The 9,254-nt window shown below is 44.2% G+C and overlaps 1 pseudogene across 1 annotated transcript; it reads right to left on the minus strand.

Moving 5' to 3' along the window:
• Positions 1-1,592: 1,592 nt before the first annotated feature.
• LOC306664263 (high mobility group protein B2-like) lies at positions 1,593-5,589 on the minus strand (annotated as a pseudogene). The gene is made up of 3 exons: positions 5,546-5,589; positions 4,884-5,109; positions 1,593-2,333 (listed from the first exon to the last, which is right to left on the minus strand). The product of its transcript is annotated as a high mobility group protein B2-like (transcript).
• Between the last annotated feature and the right edge of the window lie 3,665 nt (positions 5,590-9,254).

Raw genomic sequence — 9,254 nt, forward strand, 5'->3', positions numbered from 1 at the left:
CCAGCTACTTTTAGCTGCAAAGGTCAGGCAGGAAGACATGAGAATAAGCCGAGTGTATGAAATCTACTGACCATAATGACTCATTTGGGAATTTATAAAGGAAAGTGAGGTCACTGTGGTGGTAAGCTACAGCAAAAAGGCAGCAGCATTAATAAATCAATAATTGAATTGAATGTCCATTTTGGTTTGGAAGACAACAGTTGAAAGATAGAGGTAAGGAGCAAAAGATGGAAACATTGTTCACAGAGTAGACTGTAGCAAAGTAGGATCATGGAAGAGGTTCTTGCACATGTGAAGTTGCCATCTGGATTTAGATCTCCTGAGTGAGCAGCTGCCAAACTTAAGAAGGAAGCTTGTTTACTGGGAGGAAGATGATGCCTCTCCAGGTTTTCTACCCCCATCAACAACAGGAAGGAGACGCCTCTGTGCTTGGAATAATATGTACCTTTCTTAGAAGTCAACAAGTCAACAAGGTCAAGATGAGCATACAAAGTGTCTGTTTTGCTTAGAGGGAACCAGCATATAAAACTGATGCATCCCATCCCTAGATCTTCTGCCTCACTTGAAGGATAAAGCAGCACCCCCACAACCTCTACCACCCATAGTCTTGCCAATGCTGTGTGTGGAATCCACCATGTTGAACCTCACTATTTTCTACTGGAAAACCACTCCAAGGAGCACCCCACCAGACTCCCAGATCACTCCCAATCTTCCTACAGCTCTGCACACCCTTTTAGCCTCTATCTCCCAACTACCTCCAGTGGGTCAAGGAACTGGACAGACACCTTCCAGAAGAAGATATACAGGCAATTAACAAATATAAGAAAAAGTGTTCAACATCCCTAGTAATTAGAGAAATGCAAATTTAAAAAATCCTAAGATTTCATCTTACTCTAATTAGAATGACTATTATTAAGAACGCAAGCAATAGCCAAAGTAAAACTTAAGTTAGAATAGTGAGTAAAGGATCCATTGTGTAATCTTTAGGATAAAACCTAAAATTTAAAAAATGTATAGTTAGGAAGAAAATTAAGGAAAAAGAGAATGTTATAAAAATATTTGTTTAACCTCAAAAGAAGACTCAGAGGAAAAAAAGAAGACTAGGTAAGACGAATAGAAAACATGGGTAAGTTTTAAACTCAAATACATCATCAGTTGCATCAGATGTAAATGCACTAATATCCTACAAAAACACAAGCAAAGTCAGATTGAGAAATCAAGAATAAAACCCTATCACGTATGGCTTCCAGGAGACACATCTGGGGCTTCAGAGCAACTCACGTGTCTCATTAACTGATCGAACATTACCAAGGGACATCTTTTTTTTTTTTAATAATATACATAATTTTATTACAATTTTTTTAAAAAAAACACAAAATGCAACATCCTAAAAAAACCCAAAATTTACTACCGATACTAATACCTACCAGTTTGCTGTGCTACCATACACAAGAAATTAAAGAAACACTAAATATTTAGGAACATTCAGCACCAGAGGCTTTAAAATCTAACTGTACGTAGTAGCCCTTCCAAAAGCTACAATCTGCATTTTTTAAAAAAGTATTTTGTCTACAAAGAATCTTATCAACTATACAAAAAACTGTACAGTTTTTATACTGAAGCTAACGTTGAGCTGCACTTGAAATCACATCCTCAGCAAATCAGTTGCCTGAGCGCGCGCACACACTCCACACACATCATTACAGGACAGCCGTTTATTCTTCATCCTCCTCCTCTTCCTCATCCTCCTCTTCTTCCTCTTCATCTTCTGGTTCACTCTTCTTCTTTGAGCCTGCTGGCCTGCCAGGACCCTTCTTTCCTGCTTCACTTTTGCCCTTAGCACGGTATGCAGCAATATCCTTTTCATATTTCTCCTTTAGCTTAGCTGCTTTCTGTTCATATGGCTGTTTATCTTTGGCTCAGACCACATTTCACTCAGGTTTTTTGCAGTATCCCCAATGGACAGGCCTGGTGTTCACTTTTGATCTTTGGGTGATGTTCAGAGCAAAACAGGAAGGCAGATGGTGATCTCTTAGGAGCGTTGGGATCTTTCTTCTTTCCTTTCTTATCACCTTCGGTAGGAATGTAATTTTTCATCTCCCTGTCATAGCGAGCTTTGTCACTTTTTGCCATATCTTCAAACTTTGGCTTTTCCTTTGCAGACGTGGTTTTCCATGTCTCCGAGCATTTCTTGGAGAATTCGGCGAAGTTGACAGAGGAGTCCGGTGTTTCTTCTTGTGCTCTTCCCAGCAGGTCTGCATGAAGAAGGCGTGCGAGGACGTTTTGCCCCTCGGCTTGTTGGGGTCTCCTCTACCCGTGGTGGCAGCCACGGTCTACCTGGTGGGAGCTTTTCCTCAGAGTCCCGCAGAGCGGCCGGATCTGACAGAGAAGCTTCCTTCCCTGGGCTCCCAGATATCTTTAGAAATCTCAGAGAAGTTTAAAAACCGACTTCCACACAGGAGAAAGGAGGTCTTGAGGGACCATTGATCCTGCCCTATAAACCAGAAAAATTAGTAGATTACTCATCTTTATCCTACATCTTGTTTAAAAGGTCGGAGAACTGCAGACACAAAATGGTCTAGAAAATAAATTATAGAGCAGGATCAGGTTCAGGTGAGCAAATAGCAGGAACCATATTCTCATCCACAGAGGCCACTGGAAACTTGGGCTTACAACAGGCACTGGGACCTTGGTGGGGGCAAGAAAGCACACAGACCTCTTGGGCTGGCATGAAGGGACTGGAGTCTTCAGGAGCTCCAGATGCACAGAGAGCTTGTTCTTGTTCTTACCCGCCACCTTCCCCCATGGAAATCCTGTTGCTTGTGGAAGTGGCACGAAAACAGGACTGGGAGAGTCCTGTGCAGAACAGAGTTTTGATCCCCAAGCCCTATAGGAGAGAGTGGTCTATAGTATACAGACTAAGTCAGCCTTGAAGTCATCTGAACACACAGGTGAAGTGAACCTAGCCGATGTGCAACCCAGCCACAAGCCAGCTCAGATCCTGACTGATTGTAAAGCTTACTCTCTCCCTAATTCACTGACAGAGGCAGGACATGCTCTGGTAGAAGACAGTATCTTCTCCAGGGCTGTAGTCATTAGTTGCTTCATTACACAATTTCTACCAGGCAAGAAAAAGTTACAAAACAAGTGAATAAGGCATAGGGGATGATTCCTAATTAAAAGGAGAAAGAAAACTGTTAGTTCAAGACTCAGAAAAGACTCAGATTTTGGAATTAATAAAGACTTTAACTATTAAGATATATTAATGAAATTAGAAAAAGAGACAAAGTAGATTTAAAAATAATGAGAATTCTAAGAGAAATAAAAACTCTGAAATGAAACCAGAGAAATAAAAACTCTGAAATGAAGCCACAGGAAAATTCTAGATCTCAAGTAATAAAATACATGAAATCAAGGTTTTTTTTAATGGACCTAAAACAATAAACAGAGCAAAGAATACATCATTTCAACCAGATCATCACAGTCAAACAGACTGAAAACCAAGGATCAAGGAGAAACTTTTAAATACAGAGAGTAAAGTCTTTTTTTTTTTTTAACACATCACAAATTTTAATTTTGGTTCAGTCTATAATGTGCTGTGTTCATACAGCTGTAGCTCAACCTTGATGAATGTCTGTACAAAGAAGGAGACCCGGTATTTATATCACAGCTGAGGCACCGAGGCAGACAGCAGCGGAGCAGTTCGGATTCCCAGTGGAACAGGCAGTGATCTGGGACCCAAGCCTGCTTCTTGGGTAGGCACAGCTTCTTTCAGGGGGCTGACAGGTTTGCCCTGCACTGTTCTCAGCAGAGTCACACTGGGCTCACAAAGCCATTGTCTAGTTTCTACAGGAGTGTGTCAGTGCTGAAGGCACCTACCTTTTATGCAGTACCCTGGACACCCTCTTGCTAATTTCACAGGGAGCTGTAAGCTTTTGGGTTTTCTTGTTTTGCAGCTGAAGGTGCAAAGGTGATGTATTATTGGAAGAGCTACTGATTTCCGAAGGCTTTCTTCCTAGCTTGCCTCTCCTGTCCTCAATTCCTCTTACTCATAGGAGGAAGAGATGGAGCAGAGATACTCCTGCCTGGATCTCAGATGCTCTGATCAGGAGTGGCTGCCACCAAGGAGGATGGGTACCAGGACAGTAATCACAGTCACTTAAGAAAAGCAAATATAGGACTGACTAGAGCTGGGAGAGTGAAAGAAATGAAGGAACTCGCCTCACAATTTAATGTCATCTTTTCATAATCTGACTATGAATTTAAGATTTTCTCAGCCTGTACAAAGGACACTTTCTAACCACTTTAACTTCCAGCATTTAGAGCTAGGCAACTCAGAGGCACTTAATCTGATTTCCCATTCTCCTTGGTGCTAGGTCGACACCCCATTTTTTAGGAAGCAAGCATCTCTGCTCCTACCTTCTAGTTTAACCAAAGGTAGCAGCCAATAGTTTAACTTTCTTTTGAGTCAAAAACTAACAACCATAATAGAATGCCTTCTGAACATCTTCATAGTAGCCCGGAAGCACTGTGGAGAAGGACGGGGCAGAAAGGCCAGACGAGGCAGGTGATTTCCATGAGGAGGACTTCACCCTCCATTCCCAAGCTTTACGACTGGATGTGCTCAGAAGGACATTTCCTGGAAGTATCAGGCACATCCACGCTTTGGATTTAATAGATTCATCTTCTTGGAAAAGAAGAACAGGATGAATTTGGAAGATGACCACAGCCTCACCTCCATTTTCTGGGCTCAAAATAAAGTCCGTGAAATACAGGAATGCTCTTTCATTTGCAGGGAAATGTCAGTGTGGGTGCTATCTGAGGGTGCCCATGGGGCCACTTACTGGTTTGAGCCTTACCTATGATGGAAAGGAAGGTTTCACCCTGGCTGGCTTGATAGCACAGCCCTGCAGCATGGCCTCGCAGACATAGAGCCCCGTGTCAGCTGAGGTGGGGTTGCTGATGGTGAGGCGCCTCCCGAGGCTGTGGAGCCCGCTAGTGAGTCTCACTCCGTTTCTCTTCCAGTGCACGCTCAGCTCTTCCACAGGCCTGGCATTGGCTATGCACTCAAGGGTTGTTCGCTGTATCCTGCCACCACACTCCTGTTGCCTGGGGCAACCACAATGACAGGGGCCACAGCTTCAGGTGTGCCAATGTCTCTCGCTATGCCCAGATGAACAAAAGGACTTGTCTTGTTTTCTCCATTCCTCTCATTGACGGCCTGCACGGAATAAGCCCCGGAATCACTTGCTGTCGTTGCAAGGATCACCAGCTGATTTTCCAGCGTTATGGCTATTCTGCTCTTGGAATAATCTTGTGCCCTTCTCTAAACCAAGTCACTTGAGGTCTGGGGCAGCTGGTGATGGCAGTAAGTTTAGAACTGCTGTATGTCCTTGTGAAACAGTCTTCCTTTGGTCTGTATTCATGAAATTTCCCATATATGCAACTTGAACTTCTGATTTTCTCTGCAAGAGCGCAACCATCCTGTTTCGCCTTACAGCGGTAAAATCCAGCATCGAGCTTCTGTAAAGATGGAATAACATACTCATGTTCGCTACTGTAGGTGGTGAGCTCACTGTCATTGTGCATCCACTTGAATTCCAAAGGCCAGCTCCCTTCTGCAAGTTAAGTGAGGACAAGGCGATTCCCTTCCAGGTGCATCTGTGGTAGGCCTGGCTCTGTTTTAAAACGTGGTGCAACATCATCTTGCGCCAGCGCCCGGAACAAGTGCAGCTGGAGCGCCAGCAGCGCCCACCATCCGCGGCCGCCTGGCCGAACTTTGCAGCCCAACGCCTCGCGCCGGGGCTGAGGGTCTCGGGCGCTGCACGGAGCCCCAGGGGTTGGCCCCTGAGGCCGCCCCTGGCCCGCCAGTTCGGAGGCGCCGCGCGACCGCCGGCCACCGAGCGTCCCGGGCCATGCCGTGCGGTCCCCCCGGACGCCGGGGTGGGTAGGGGCGCAGCGACTGCCCCTTCGCGGGAGCGCGCCCGGCCGGCCAGATGGTGGGGGCTGAGGGGCGGCGTCCCGGGCCGGGAACCGGCCAGGAGAAGTTGTCGGGGGGCAAAAGCCCAGCACGCCGCCCTCGCCACTCCGGGGCCGCAGCGCCGGGCCAGTCGCGCTCTCCAAGGGGTCGGGGGGGTGGGGGGCGCCTAGCAGCAGCCACAGCAGCCGCCGCCTAGGAGAAAGTGCGCCCGCCCCCGAGAGTAAAGTCTCTATGCAAACCTAGGAAATGGGTTGTATATCCAGGAAAACAGCCACAAAAATGATGCCCGACCTTCCAGCAGAAAACAGTGGAAGACGAAAAAAACAAAACAAAACAACAACAAAAAACCATGGAATTGACATCTTTGAAATACTGAAGGGAAAGAGAAATCTAGAATTCTATAAATGAAGTCTACATAAAGATGTTTTAGCTGGCTTTTCAGATTAAAAGGGAGCAACGCAGGAGGGATGCTCAGGCACACAGAAGGTTGAACACCAAGAGGCCAAATATGTGCATAAATATGAGTATTTTTTAAATTTTAAAGAAAAGTATTGACTTATTAAAAACCACAGCACATCTGGGGACCCACAATATATGCAGAAATAAAATTTATGGCATGCGAGAGATTAAAATGTCACACCCTAAATATATTTCTCTGCCATATTTCAAGTTGGTGATTCAGAGAAACTGCAGACCTCTGCACACACAGGAACGACTCTTGAGTAGCTTTTCATTTATTACAAGAATTTACATTTATTATATTAAAATACTTCAGCCAAATAGTGTCTTGACTTTTGATAACTGATAACTCCTGCCTCAGGCCCTCCCTTTCAGGAAAGAGGTTGGGGTCTGACCCCTGGCCCAGATAGAGAGGACCTCAGGGGCTGTCACAGGGAAGACTTCATCTGCCAACAAGACACTGCTGCTCACTGTGGACAGCCTCCCCCAAACTTCCAGAGCATGCCTTAGATCTCCCTCCCCAGAAGCACACACCCTCATCCCTTTGTTAAATTCTGTATGAGGTTCCACCATCCTGCCTTTCTCTGAGTCGCATGTTCTTGTGTATAATGGACATAGAACAAAATTGTTCTTTTCTTCTGTTGTCTATTGTCTGTTTATTTGATACACTAAAATGATCAAACCTTCAGGAGGAAAGCAGTAAATCTTGCCTACAAACATCAATAGCATAATGGACTGGGGAGAGATTCAATGGAATCATATCCTTGCAAGAAGTTTGCATTGTTCATTAAGTGGTGAAATACTAAGTAGATTATCTTGATAATTTGGGGTGATAAGTTGAGGATGCAGACTGCAATCTGTAGAGCAATCTGGGGGTGCGATAATTACCTTCCTCCACCCCAGAACATTTTAGTTTTCACAACTTGGTTGGGGAATGGTTCCTGCTGTCATTTACAGGGAAGAGGACTTGTGTTTATGAAGATTCTGTAGCCAAGGAAACAGGCTGCTGTTAAAAAAAAAAAAAAAAAAAAAAAAAAAAAAAAAAAAAAAACAACTTTCATAAGACTACCTCTGTTTAGCTGAAAAGCAGCCCCCTAAAGATGTCCACATCCTAAACCCAGAACCTGTGAACATGACCTTGTACATGACAAAAGGAAATTTGCAAAACAAGAATCTTGAGTTGAGAAAATCATCCTGAATTATCCTGGTGTCTCAAATGTGATCACGAGGGCCCTTATAAGAAGCGACACAGGTTTCAGAGAGGAGCTACTATGAAGGAAGAAGAGGCGAAAGAGAGCAGGGCAAGGGAAGAGTGAGGACGAGATTGAAACTGAATGCGATTTGAAGATGCTGCATGGCTAGCTTTAAAGATGGAGGAGGGGGCCTCAAGCCAAGGAATGCAGGCAGCTTCGAGAAGCTGGAAAGAGTGAAATGGATTCTTCCTTAGAACTCCCAAAGGTAGCACAGCCTTGTTACCTTAGACCATTGAAAACCACTTTGGACTTCTGACATCCAGAACTGAGGCAATAAAATTGTGTGGTTTTAAGTCTTGATCATTGGCTGTCACCCAATAGAAAGTGAGCTCCACCAGGCAGGGATTCTTGTCTGCACCCTCACTCCTGGATCCTGAGCATTTGTCACACTACAGGACACAGTAGGTGCCCACTAAGTATCAAGAGGGAAGCAAGAGAGGGAGAGAGGGAAGCCATGTGAGTGACGTTCAGTGCTCTGCTGGGAGCCAGAGATCTGCTGGCACCAAGTCAGGAAGAGATGAGGGGAGGAAGGCACATTCTGTATGGCCACCCTTCCCCACCTGGCAAGGGCTGGGTAGCAAGAAGACATTGCTATGAAGGCAGGTCCCCTCAGTGGTCTTCAGACCTCCTCCACCCACATCCACCTTGCAGTGCCAACTGCTGCAGGAGCATAAGGAAAATGCTGGAAGCCTGCAGACCGGACAAGTGGTGGGTTTGAAGGGACAGGGGCCATGTGTCTGGAGAGTGCTGATGTGCAGAGGGGGTACAGTAATACTCATGTCTGCAAAAGGTAGCAGAACACCATGAATAGCTTAATAACATGTTCCTACTGCTTTAATGGAGGGTGAGATGGATCTGCACAGAGATTAATTGAGAACTGCACTTGGAACTTGCTGCATCAAGGTGAATTTGACCCAAATTCTAGATTAGACTTTAGCATTTACTAGCCATGTGACCTCAAACAATTCCTTAAGCTCTGCTTTAATTTCTCTTAGGTAAAAAGACGATAATATCACCCACACCACAGAGTAAAGAATTAAATTAGATTATGTATGGTAGAAGCATGGCACTGTGCCTGAAACTTCAAATGTATGACACTTACAGAATTGTCCCTTTTGCCATCTTCTCTATTCCAGAGGCAGTATGACACACCATTAAGCCTAGACTCTTTAGGGGGCTGCTCGGTTCAAATTTCATTTCCATTATTTTAATAATTGCTCTTCAGCAAATTTTGTAGCTATTCTGTGCCCCTGCATACACATCTGTAAATAAATACCTAATGGGGTCATGGAATTCCTAAAAGGTAAGTTTACAAGACAAGGTAGACTTACAAGTTTAGGGGTATTTTTATCTTTATCTTGATTTAATGAAAATAGTTTATAAAGTTATATACACAAACTATATGCTTAATAGTACAGGTATAGTATTTTATAGTTATATAAACTATTAATGAATACATAAAATTATGATTTGTTATAATGAAAAATACTGCCCTTCCATAGAATTTCTATTAAAAAACTATTTTTTGATATAATACTGCCTCTCAGAAATAACCACATCAA

The sequence above is a fragment of the Sciurus vulgaris genome, assembly GCF_902686455.1.
Source record: "Sciurus vulgaris genome assembly, chromosome: 6".
Classification (NCBI taxonomy): domain Eukaryota; kingdom Metazoa; phylum Chordata; class Mammalia; order Rodentia; family Sciuridae; genus Sciurus; species Sciurus vulgaris.